At 36.1% G+C, this 12,008-nt stretch overlaps 1 long non-coding RNA gene across 1 annotated transcript; it reads left to right on the plus strand.

Annotated features, from left to right (window-relative positions):
• The first annotated feature begins 867 nt into the window (after positions 1-867).
• Positions 868-3,374, plus strand: LOC121414440. The gene is made up of 3 exons (XR_005969860.1): positions 868-1,756; positions 1,947-2,758; positions 2,998-3,374. It is a non-coding gene; the product is annotated as an uncharacterized LOC121414440 (long non-coding RNA).
• Positions 3,375-12,008: the final 8,634 nt, after the last annotated feature.

Here is a 12,008-nt window from a genome sequence, read left to right on the forward strand (position 1 = left end):
AACATCCTCAGGAATTCATGGAAGGACTGATTCAACCTCTTCAAGATGTGGAAGATGATGCAATTTTCAAGGCCCTGATACTGCCATGTGAGAATGATGGCCTCACTGCCACAGTGCTTGAAAATATACTGCCTGCACTCTGTAAGGTAATGGCTGCCCACAGTGCTCATGTTGCTGAAGTGGGGGAAGATGAGAGGGAGTCTTCGAAAAGTGTAGCGAAACACAACAAGTTCCCTGAACGAGTATTTGCATATCTAGACCAGCGAATGACGACAAGGCCGAATACAAGTCTCCTTGTGCATGAAGCAACAATCATGTTTAGCCTGAACAAGACAGGTGACTGGCTGAAGGCATTATCACCCCAAGAGGCTGACGACATCATCTGTTCGGCAAGGAAGAGGGCAAGGACACTTCGTAGTCTATTCAAGGAGCGCTCCGAGGCCATCAAGAAGGAAAAGATGAAAGCCCTTGAGGAGAGGGAGCGTGAAAAAGAGAGAAAAGAGGAGAAAAGGAGGCTTGATCTTGAGCACTTCACCCAGGAAATAAACTACTATGGGTTGTGGCAATCAGAGCGAGAGGTCGATGAAATGTTGAACACCCTATCCACTCCGAAGCAGAAGATGGATGCTCTAAAGGCCCAGCTACGCTTTAGGCAGCACGTCCTGCGTCAAATTCCTCCAAGACCAGAGGTCTTCTTGTTCAGCAGTAAGGGTGTTGCTCATTCATGGGATGTTCTTTCAACAAATGTAAAGACCTTAGTCCACCAAGCCTTCACCCTGCCTTCAGCAAGTGCTCCTGAGGGTGGACTGCCATTGCTGGTTGGCAAGAGGGTAAGAAGGCCCAAGCATAAACTGTTTGAAAAAAATGAGGGAAAGGATGAAATTAATACATAAAAATAAAATTCTTAAAATGAAAGAAATCTTATGAAAGAATTTAACAATTATTTTAATTAATGATGTTCAAAAAGGAAACATTGCAGTGTATATGACTCTAAATATGTGTATACTATGCTAAAATTGATTCAACATATAATATTTTATGCACTATGATGCACTTTGTATTGTGATGTAAATGAATATATGTCATTGCAGGAAATAAAGCTTGTTTGAAAATTAAATTTTTGAAGTGTGTTGTCTTCATGTGTCTAGTTTTCTTCATCAAGGCCTTTACTTCGTTTTCCATTCGCCTGGAAGGAAGGATTCCAGTACTCAGGTTTATTTTATGATTTAATTTTGGTAATGCATTATGTGGAAAATATTGCACAAATATATTATTTCATATTCTTTCTCACTTTAATATCATTTGAATGTATGCATTACTAGTAATTATATTAATGTGTGCAGATTATGATTTATGATTATGATTTCCATTGCTTGTGTGCAGATGATTTGAAGCATAATATTTTTTGGAGGGCTGATGATTGCAAATTATCATTTATGTTTTGTGAATTAATTTGAGTGTTGATTATGATTTGCAAAGTATGATTTCTTTTCTGTTGCCTTGTGGAAAACTGTATGATGCATGATATTCAATATGATTTTAATTGAATGAAAAGGACAAAAATAACATGATACTATTGATCTTATCCAAACAGGTTCAACATCGTTTTGATAACGAAGAATATGTTGGGAAAGTCCTCGGATTAGTACCTGGTTACCCAGCGTGGTTCAACATCAAATACAACGAGGATGATGCCATTTACACCTACCGGCTCCTAGATGACTACAAGCAGGGTGACTTGAAAATTGTTTGTTAGGTAAATGCAAGCCTGCATTGTTAAATAAATAAAATTGCCTATTGAAGAAAACATAAATGTTATCATTTTTTGAGAAAATGAATTTTACTTTTTTAATAATGATTATGTTTCATATTTTCAAAAGGACAATGATTTTATTTGTAAATACTGCACTTAACACTAACACAACTTTTCATTTCACATTTCACAGATTCTCCTTTTCAAGTTTGTTCATTCGTTCATCAGTTGGAGTTGGATGCTACAGTCACATTGGCCTTGTTTTCCCCTTGTCCCTGTCCTCTAGACTGAATCTGATTTTTTTGCAGTAAGTATAAGTTATTGCATGATTGGAGTTTCAGATCTATTTTATGAAAAAAAAATTGATGTAGATAGATGTGAACACAGTTCATTGCTAACTCAGAAGCTGATGTTGGTATATCTCTTTTTTTCTCAACAAAAGTTTGACTCCAGCAAGCATGTGAGTGTTACAAGTCATCTCCTTCGTACCCTGTGTCTTGGAGAAAAGCCAATCCAGTTTCTGGTGCAGTTTAGAGCTGGGCTCCAGCAAGCATCGGAGTGTTACAAGTCATCTCCTTCGTACTTTGTGTCTTGGAGAAAAGCCATTCCAGTATCTGGTGCAGTTTAGAGCTGGGCTCCAGCAAGCATCCGAGTATTACAAGTCATCTCCTTTGTACTCTGTGTCTTGGAGAAAAGCCATTCCAGTATCTGGTGCAGTTTAGAGTTGGGCTACAACAAGCATCCGTGTGTTACAAGTCATCTCCTTCGTACCCTGTGTCTTGGAGAAAAGCCATTCCAGTATCTGGTGCAGTTTAGAGTTGGGCTACAACAAGCATCCGTGTGTTACAAGTCATCTCCTTCGTACCCTGTGTCTTGGAGAAAAGCCAATCCAGTATCTGGTGCAGTTTAGAGTTTGGCTCCAGCAAGCATCCGAGTGTTTCAAGTCATCTCCTTCTTACCCTATCCCTTGGAAAAAACCTGTTCAGGATCTGCTGCAGTTTAAAGGTAACTGAAGCAAACCAAAGTATTACTTGTTATAGTAGGTCTTTTGCATTTTATCATCTAGGGTTAATGTCTTTACTCATCATACATTATTTTTGTTGACAATTAATCAGAATGTTTTGGAAATGAATCTGGAAATTTTGCAGTACAATGAATTACATACTCTAAGATTTATGATGGGCATAAAGAATAATCCTTTAATTGAGAATTGACTTTGGTATTTCTCTTTTTCTCAACAAAAGTTTGGCTCCAGCAAGCATCCGAGTGTAACAAGTCATCCCTATCCCTTGGAAGAAACTAGTTCAGGATCTGCTGCAGTTTAAAGGTAACTGAGGCAAACAAATATAAATCCAATGTATTTGCCTGAACACAACATTGAATATTTTTTTACATATTAACGACATTCACGTCTAAATGTAATAAGTGTGACACATCAACATATAATTTGGCACTTCATATTTTTGTGACATTAAAGGCACACACTAATTTATGCATATGGTTTGCATAAACATAGAAATATGTGTTTTAGAGTTTCTAGAACATATTCAAATTATTATTTATTAATATGATGAAGTTATCATAAAATAGAGTATACTTTTTGTGTGTGAAAAACCAAGTCCAATTTGTGTCATCACTGAGACAATCTTCATAAAGTTTAATGAAAAATTATGCAAATTACACCTAATTAAATATGCATTAATTTGCATATTTAAAGTCAATGTTGATAAATGTTCTATTAAAACGAAGAGCATTTCATAAGCTGATCTACATGAGTGGTCATGAGATACATATTGATCATTATCTCAATGTAATCACTTTTGTGAAAGTCTTCAAAGTTTTCAGTGGAAAATATGCAAATTACACCTAATTAGATATGCATTAATTTGCATATTTCAAGTCAATATTAAAAAAACGTACTTTTAAAACGAAGAGCATCTTATAAGCTTCAAAATGAATGGTCATGAGCTAAACATTTTATCATTATCTCACTGTAATGACTTTTGTGAAAATGTTCATAATTTTCGGTGGAAAATATGCAAATTTCGGCTAATTTAATATGCATTAATTTGCATATGCAAGATTAACGTCAAAACACCGTACTCTTAACTTGTAGAGCAACTCATAAGCTTCAAAATGAATGGTCACAAGATATAATTTTTCTGAAAATAAAAAAATCATGTGGCATTGCCACCACAGGCATGACCGCGGATAGCAAAGGCCAAGCAGCGGAGGGCCCTTCGAACCGGTGGTTACGTCATGCGCCGGAACGTCGGCGTGGAAATTCGGCCCGGCTGACAAGTGACACCTGCAGTCCTGCACATTCATATTAATTCTTCAGGCATGTGCTGCTGAAACTTAAACTAAAATCTAAACAACCCAACCCAAACACCTTATCCCAACCAAGCATAATTCATATTCGAATTTAACAACAACAATCATAAACAGATGACATATCTCGAGAATCTATTTACCTCGGTAATGAACCAGTTACTGAGTTAGCAGCATGGGAACACCAAAATGAACGCGTGGGGCGCATATGCGGCGCGGCGCGGATGCGTATGTGGGATCGGATGCGATGGATCGGATCGATATAGCGATCGGCAAATTTCGGAATTCGGGAGATCGAGAGATGAGAGATGCAGTGGGCGTGGCCGAGTGGTCGAGTACAGTCACTGTGTTCCAAGGCTAGCGGGGATAATAAAGTCCAAGGTTCGATCAAGGCCTGGCCATGACAGCCATGGCATATATGCCCGTCATCAAGCCGTCTGATAAACATTTATACAATTTTCTTCTTTATTCTTTCTTTTCACATATCAAAGGGATGGTCTAGGCTGGAAATATTTATATCTCAATAAATAAAACAACATGCTGAAAATTTGATCAATAAACTCGATCGGATAACAAATTACAAAGTTATTGAATTTTAAAGATTTGCATTGATTATTCCGGTGAAACAGTTCTAGGCATGTCTTTATGAATATTCATCAGGTGGGCAGATGATGTCACATCACATCAAATAGATTATAAATTAAAAAAAAAGGTAGACTGTACAAGTAGACCTTTTTGGTACTACAAATGTTTTTGTGATTATCAAAGAACATGTAAATAAGAAATTCAAAAATATATGCAAACGAAACAATGACTAAAACCTGTCTCATATTCTCCGAATATACACGGATGCTTCTAGGTCACAAGATGGAAGAACGGGTTCAGCTATTTATACCGAAACTTCAAGTTCATCAGATTATGCAAAGTAAATATCATGAGAGTTGAATTGGCAGCGATTGTCATGATTATTATGGCCTTAGAATGAGTAGAGGAATATCTCCCGATCGATAGCGGTAGTGATTTTATCAGACTCATATTCTGCATCAGAAGCTCTCAACATTTTCCAGGAAAGTAGCATAATAATTGAAATATATGAAAAATTTATGATAATTAATAGGTTTGGAATAGAAGTGAATTTCGAATGGATGCCAGCACACGGTGGCCTGGGAGGCAATGAGGAAGCAGACTCTCTATAGCCAAAACAGCGGCTTTAGAAATAACAGAGATGTTGTCATCAACAAAAATAAACAAGAATGCATGAGAGAAAGGTCAGACTTTTATCAAAAGGAATGGCAGATGGGGAAAAAACAGAGAAAGGCAGGCAACTTTTTAACATACAACCAGAGGTGAAATATACACTGGAAAAACTCTGGTGTTGATTTAACACCAGCCCGGAATCTATGTGCACACCAGAGAAGTGTTAAACAACACCCGTTCTCGTTTTGGTGTAACACCAGATTAGGTGTTAGTATTAAACAGCATCGGTTTGAATCCAATGGTGTTGTTTCAATTATCTCTAGTGTGGACATATTATGTAGATTCCGGGCTGGTGTTAGTCAACATAGAAGTTTTTGCCAGTGTAATTGTACTATGAATTTTTTTTGCAGGAAAAAAAAATGACATCAATTCCGTCTTGGTATGTAGATTCAGGTCTTTGTAACAACCGTTGTTAGACTTTTGAAACTATAGAGCATTTTATGTTATCATGTCCTTTATTATGCAAGACAAAGAAACCTACTTTATATTGCAAATTAAAAGTCCAGAATCTGAACTTGATTTCGTTATATTCAATTCAATTCAATTCTTTTATTTCATTTCCATTCAAAACACAATACAAAGTAATATAAAACAATACAAATCAAATACAATTTTACAGAAGGGCATTCTTACTTCGTAAAAAAAAACAAAACAGTATAATATAGAGCATAAATGGATATGGAAATGAGGGGGATCCACTAAAAAGCAAAGCTTGTAAAATTGTGGATCCCCCTTGGAAAAGAAGAAATTATAGTCGACTTACTATATGCGTACATGCATGTATTACAGGAAAGAAAAAGAGAAAAAGAAATCATATTGACGGAAACATAAAAACTGAACAAATGCAAAGCTTTTCACACAAAGAGGTCTTCGTTGTAAAGGATATGTTGCGCAAGACAGGAAAAAAAACAGAGAGAGGGGATGACAAGACGTATAGAAGACAAGACAAAACAAGAAACAGGACAGTACAAGACAACTAGTTTTTAAAAAGGAGTAAAACTAAGAATGGGAAAGGGCTGACCATGAACCAGCTTGATCTGGTGAAATAACAAAGGATATGACTGGACAATATAGATGAAAAAAGATAAAATAAAAGTGAAAAATGTAAGGATTATAATCAAGATAATGAAGTGTTAGTTCCGTTGCGAAGAATTATAGGAATTAAGCAGGATACGTTTGAGTTTACGTTTGAATGAATTCAAGGAGACACTGTCTTTAACATTATTAGCGAGTGAGTTCCAGAATTTAGGACCGTTGAATAGGAATGTATTTTTGGCCAGTAAAGTTCTGTAAAGTGGGATGTGAAGTTCGTCAGAGTGTCTCGTGGGGTAGTTATGATAAAATTGATTTTTAGGGAACATGGCATCAAAAATATGGGGAAGTGCATTATTATTATAACTATACATGAAGTGCCCTAACTGTAGTAAATACAGGTCTTTGACTTTCAACAGTTTACTTTCTAGAAAAAGTGGGTCCGTATGAGAACGGAAACATGTACTATGAATAATACGAAGTGCTTTCTTTTGCAAAAGCAACAATTTATCTAATAAATATTGATGGGTATCACCCCAAATAAGAATCCCATAGTTCAAATAAGGCAAGATTAAGGATGAGTAGAGCATGATTAATGATGTGGAGGGAATGCAAAATTTTAGCCTATTAATAATACCAATATTTCGTGAAATTATTTTGGATATATTTTCAATATGATTTTTCCAAGAAAGTTTACTGTCAACTGTTATTCCAAGAAATTTGGTGTAAGGTACCATTTCTAATGGGGTATTATCAAACATAATGTTCATCGGCAACTTGTCTATGGAATTACTAAATAACATGTATTTTGTTTTGTTAAGGTTCAAAGATAATCGATTGGCTCTTATCCACTCAGTAACATTAATAAGTTCAGAATTAATAACATCAACTAAAGTTTGTGGATTCTGATGAGAAAAAAATAAGGTCGAATCATCTGCAACAAGATAAGGGATAATATTTTGGATGATCTACAGAAATCATTTATATAAATTGTGAAAAGAAGTGGGCCCAATAAGCTACCCTGGGGGACTCCACAGTTAACATATTTCAAATTGGAGTTATGATCTTTAACAAACACGTATTGTTGTCTGTTAAGTAAATAGCTCCTGAACCACTCCAAGGCCTTCCCTCGCACACCATAGTGAGATATTTTTTAAAGTAGGACTTCATGATTAATGGTATCGAAGGCCTTGGAGTAGTCCAGGAAAATACCCACAAGGTGACTAGATTTGTCTAGAGCATTGACTACTTTGTTGACAAAATTCATCAGGGCATGAGTGGTGTTGTGCTTGTCGCGAAACCCAAATTGAACATCAGATAAAATATTATGCATTGACAAAAAATTTTCTGTTCTGACGTATACTATTCTTTCAAGGATCTTAGAAAATGTGGACAGAAGAGAAATAGGTCGGTAATTACCGACATCCAACTTATCACCTTTTTTAAATAAAGGAATTACCTTGGCTATCTTCATTTGATTTGGTACTGTACCATTTTCTAAGGAAAGGTTGAATATATGCACCAGCGGGGAAACAATAGAATTTATTACGGATTTTAAAATGAAATTATTAATTTCATCAAAGCCAGGGCTTTTTTTTATTTTTCAAACCAGATACTATATCAATAACTTCTTAAGTACATGTATATGTTGGAGCAAAAAATATTGAATTTGGATTAGGCGGGCCGAGAAAGTCCGAAAAACTTTTCGTCGCGGGAGGAATATCTTTAGCTAGATTTACGCCAATGGAAGAGAAATGGTTATTAAAAATATTTGAAAGGTTGTCACCATCATCAACAATGACATTATTAAATCTAATTTTGGAAATACTTGATTTATTATTGGAGAGATTCATGGTCTGTTTTAGAACCTTCCATGTGTTTTGCATGTCGTGTTTATATAGAGCCAACTGCCTCGCAAAGTAATTTTTCTTTTCAATGCGTAATATTTTAGTAAGTGTATTCTTATAAGATGTGTATTTTATATGCTAAAGAAGAAAAAATTCCAGCAATTTTAGCCTTTATAAAAGGCAGTGGAAAATATAACAAATTATACATGTGTTAATATATGTTTATTCAGGCCTATACCATAGGCTGGTTACTACAATACAGTTTTTGTAGTTGTATGGACTAGTCACCTGAGTTGTATGATATGTATACAATTATGTAAATAGAAAAAAAGGCGGGAGATTCCATGAACATATTCATGATATTTACCATGATGCAATTCCCTCTTCGGTTTGTTCTATCCCGTTAGATAAATAAATATTCCGATAAATAAGTATGGGGAAATGCATGCAGAAGCGCTTGAATTCGCATTAACTCACATCATGACACAAGAAAAGAAAAAGACAGGCACAATTCATGCTAACTTCCAAATCTAACAAACGATGATTATTAATGTAATAATTGTAAATAATATTAAAAGTGCACTACGCCACTCGAAGGTGAATCTATCTCACACACAGTGCGACTAACTAAAGTAGCAGAACCATAAGGACGACGAAGCTATAACAGGAGAGGGCTAGAAATAAAGCCCCTCTCGCATAGCCTGGCGTAAATCATCGATATCGATGGAATAGCGCCATCATCTCTAAAACCAACCAACCAAAAACATCCACACTTGTTCTTTTGTATTTTATCATATGAAATTAGATTTATTCAAAGATTTTCAACCAAGAACTAAACAATTGGATTGACATCTGATAAAGTGCATTAGCTATTCATTGTCGCAACTTATTTTAACACAATGGAGACAAATTATTTCATGTAATAACATTATTTAAAGTAGAAATATATTGAAAATCGTAAAAATGGAGAATCATATATCACAATAAAGGAGAAAATAAGGAGAACACGATGGTGTACATCATTTATCATGGAGACGGATGAAACTCAGTTAATTGATAGTTTGAAGTTCTCTCTCTGAATGCTTCAAACACGCAGAATTACGTCCGCGAAATTGGGGATTTTGTATGACGTCACTGTCTGTACGAGAGGCGTGATTGGCTCTCCCACATGAAGCTCCACTTGCATGCAAAACCTGTTGCAAGGGTAGATTTTCTCCACATTGTCACTGAATATTTCGATCCCGAAATGATCGAAAGAAAACCCAGAATTTTATCTAGATTTGAATTTTCAAATTGATGATTTTGAGATGAAGAGAATGATGATGAAGTGAAACAACACAGTGACGTAGTTGGAGGTAAATTGGGGGAATTACGCCGATGATGATGATGAAAATTCAACTTGCAACACAATCACAAGTAAAGTCATGTACATGCCGATTCGCTACCAATTCATGCTGCTGGAAGTGCTAGCTACACCGCGCGGGCCAAATTGAATTCATGCTGAACATGAATAACCACATCCAAACAGAGTCTATCATAAGAAGGAAAATGATATAACTGTACTTACAAACAAGTGAATAATCCGAACCTGAAGGCAAATCAACTCAACGAATAGTAGCAGACGATATGGTAAATGCACTGACGATAAACTTCGTGTGGCTGGATAGATCGTCACTCGTTCTGTTAGATGTAACTTTTATCTCATTAATTTGACAAAATTACGAAACTCGTGGAATTATTTATCTATGTAAAAATATAGTAACATCTCTTATTATTTTTTGAATTACGATAAAACCTGTTTTGAAGGAAAACGTTGAGGTAAATTAAAATTAGATGTAAAAGATCATCCCATCATGCGTAGCATTATGTGATCGTAAACAAACAATCACAACAACACATGCCGTATTGTTTGCTCGCCTTGGCTGAGACTGAGAGAATAGATCTATGCACGTGTTGCACAGCTCTCAATCAGCAAGGAAGGAATACGTGCATGTTTGCGATGGTTTGTTTGCAATGACATACAAGCTACGCATGTTGGGGGGGGGTGATCTTTTACATCTAATTTTAGTTTACCTCAACGTTTTCCTTCAAAACAGGTTTTATCGTAATACAAAAAATAATAAGAGATGTTACTATATTTTTATATACATAAATAATTCCCCGAGTTTCGTAATTTTGTCAAATTAATGAGTTACAAATTACATCTAACAGAACGAGTGACAATCTATATATCCCAGCCACATGAAGTTTATCGTCGGTGCATATCGTCTGCTGCTATTCGTTGAGTTGATTTGCTTTCAGGTTCGAATTATTCACTTGTTTGTAAGTACAGTTATATCATTATTTTCCTTCTTATGATAGACTCTGTCTGGATGTGCTTATTCATTTTCATGGATTTAATTTAGCCCGCGCGGTGTACGTAGCTACCACTTGTAGCAGCAGCTGAGTTGGTAGCGAATCGGCATGTACATGACTTGTGATCGTCAGGCAAGTTGAATTTTCATCATAATCACCGGCATTGTTCCCCCATTATTTACCTCCAACTATACCTCACTGTGTTGTTCACTTCATCATCATTCTCTTCATCTTTAAAATCATCAATTTGAGATGAAATTCTGGGTTTTCTTTCATTTCATGGTAGAAGTATTCAGTGACAGTGTGGAGAAAACGTACCCACGCAACAGGTTTTGCATGCAAGTGGAGCTTCACGTGGGAGAGCCAATCACGCCTCTCGTACAGACAGTGACGTCATCAAATTCCAGTCAATTCAGAGACCGATGCGAGGCATATTTCGGAGGGGCATTTTAGCGTTTTTTAATCGGCGATTTTCACCTTTTTGTATTATTTTCGGATTTTTTGAATGACCCACTGATGATCCCCACATCATTACCTTTCCATTGATATATAATAAGACCACATTCATAATCAATATATTTCTCCTTTAAGAAAAAGGATCATCAGCCCACCTTATGAAAAAAACTCAAGACGATGTGCATACCGTAACTGTTTTCACAAAATATTACTAAACTTTTGAATTCAATAACTTCGATTTTTGTTATCTGATTTTGATGAAATTTTCAGCATTTGTTTTGTAAATTTTACTCTATTCATTAAGATATGAATATATTCATCCCGGACCATCCCTTAATAAGCAGTATGGAAAGCAATTATTTTGGACCAGAGCACAATCATGGTTTATGTCATTGACCAATAGCTTAGGCGGATCCATGCAGCCGTTGGCGAAAGGGGGGGGGGGGGTACTGCCGAGCGGCGCACATATTTTTGCACTTCACCGGCGCCATAAAAGAAAATGTTGGAAAGGGGGTAAATTCTTTCGCTGGGGGATAGTCTTTGCTTTACTGTTGCTAATATTATATCAGCGTATAATTTTGCTAAGCAACGCCTTTTCTTTTCTTTTCTTTCCTTCATTTCTATTTTGTTATGCGGCGCCTTTTTTCTCTTTTATACTTTTCTTTTAAATATTAGGGGGGGGGGGCGTGCGCCCCTGTGCCCCCCCCTGGATCCGCCACTGAATAGCATAGGAAGAGTCATATGGTTTGTATTGGTTTTACTTTAGCCATAGATACATAATGGACTGTATTTTTTTGTTATTCTTTTGAATTATTGCATGGTTTCTTTGACCGATAGCAATCGTATGGTTTGTGTCGATTTTTTAAATTGTTATTTTTAGTATTATGATTGCATGCTTGCTATAAGGCGCAACGGCTGATATATCCCGGATATTTTGAAGAACCTTGTAGGACCAAAAGGTATATACCAGCAGATCG

This window comes from Lytechinus variegatus, chromosome 4, assembly GCF_018143015.1.
Source record: "Lytechinus variegatus isolate NC3 chromosome 4, Lvar_3.0, whole genome shotgun sequence".
Lineage (NCBI taxonomy): Eukaryota > Metazoa > Echinodermata > Echinoidea > Temnopleuroida > Toxopneustidae > Lytechinus > Lytechinus variegatus.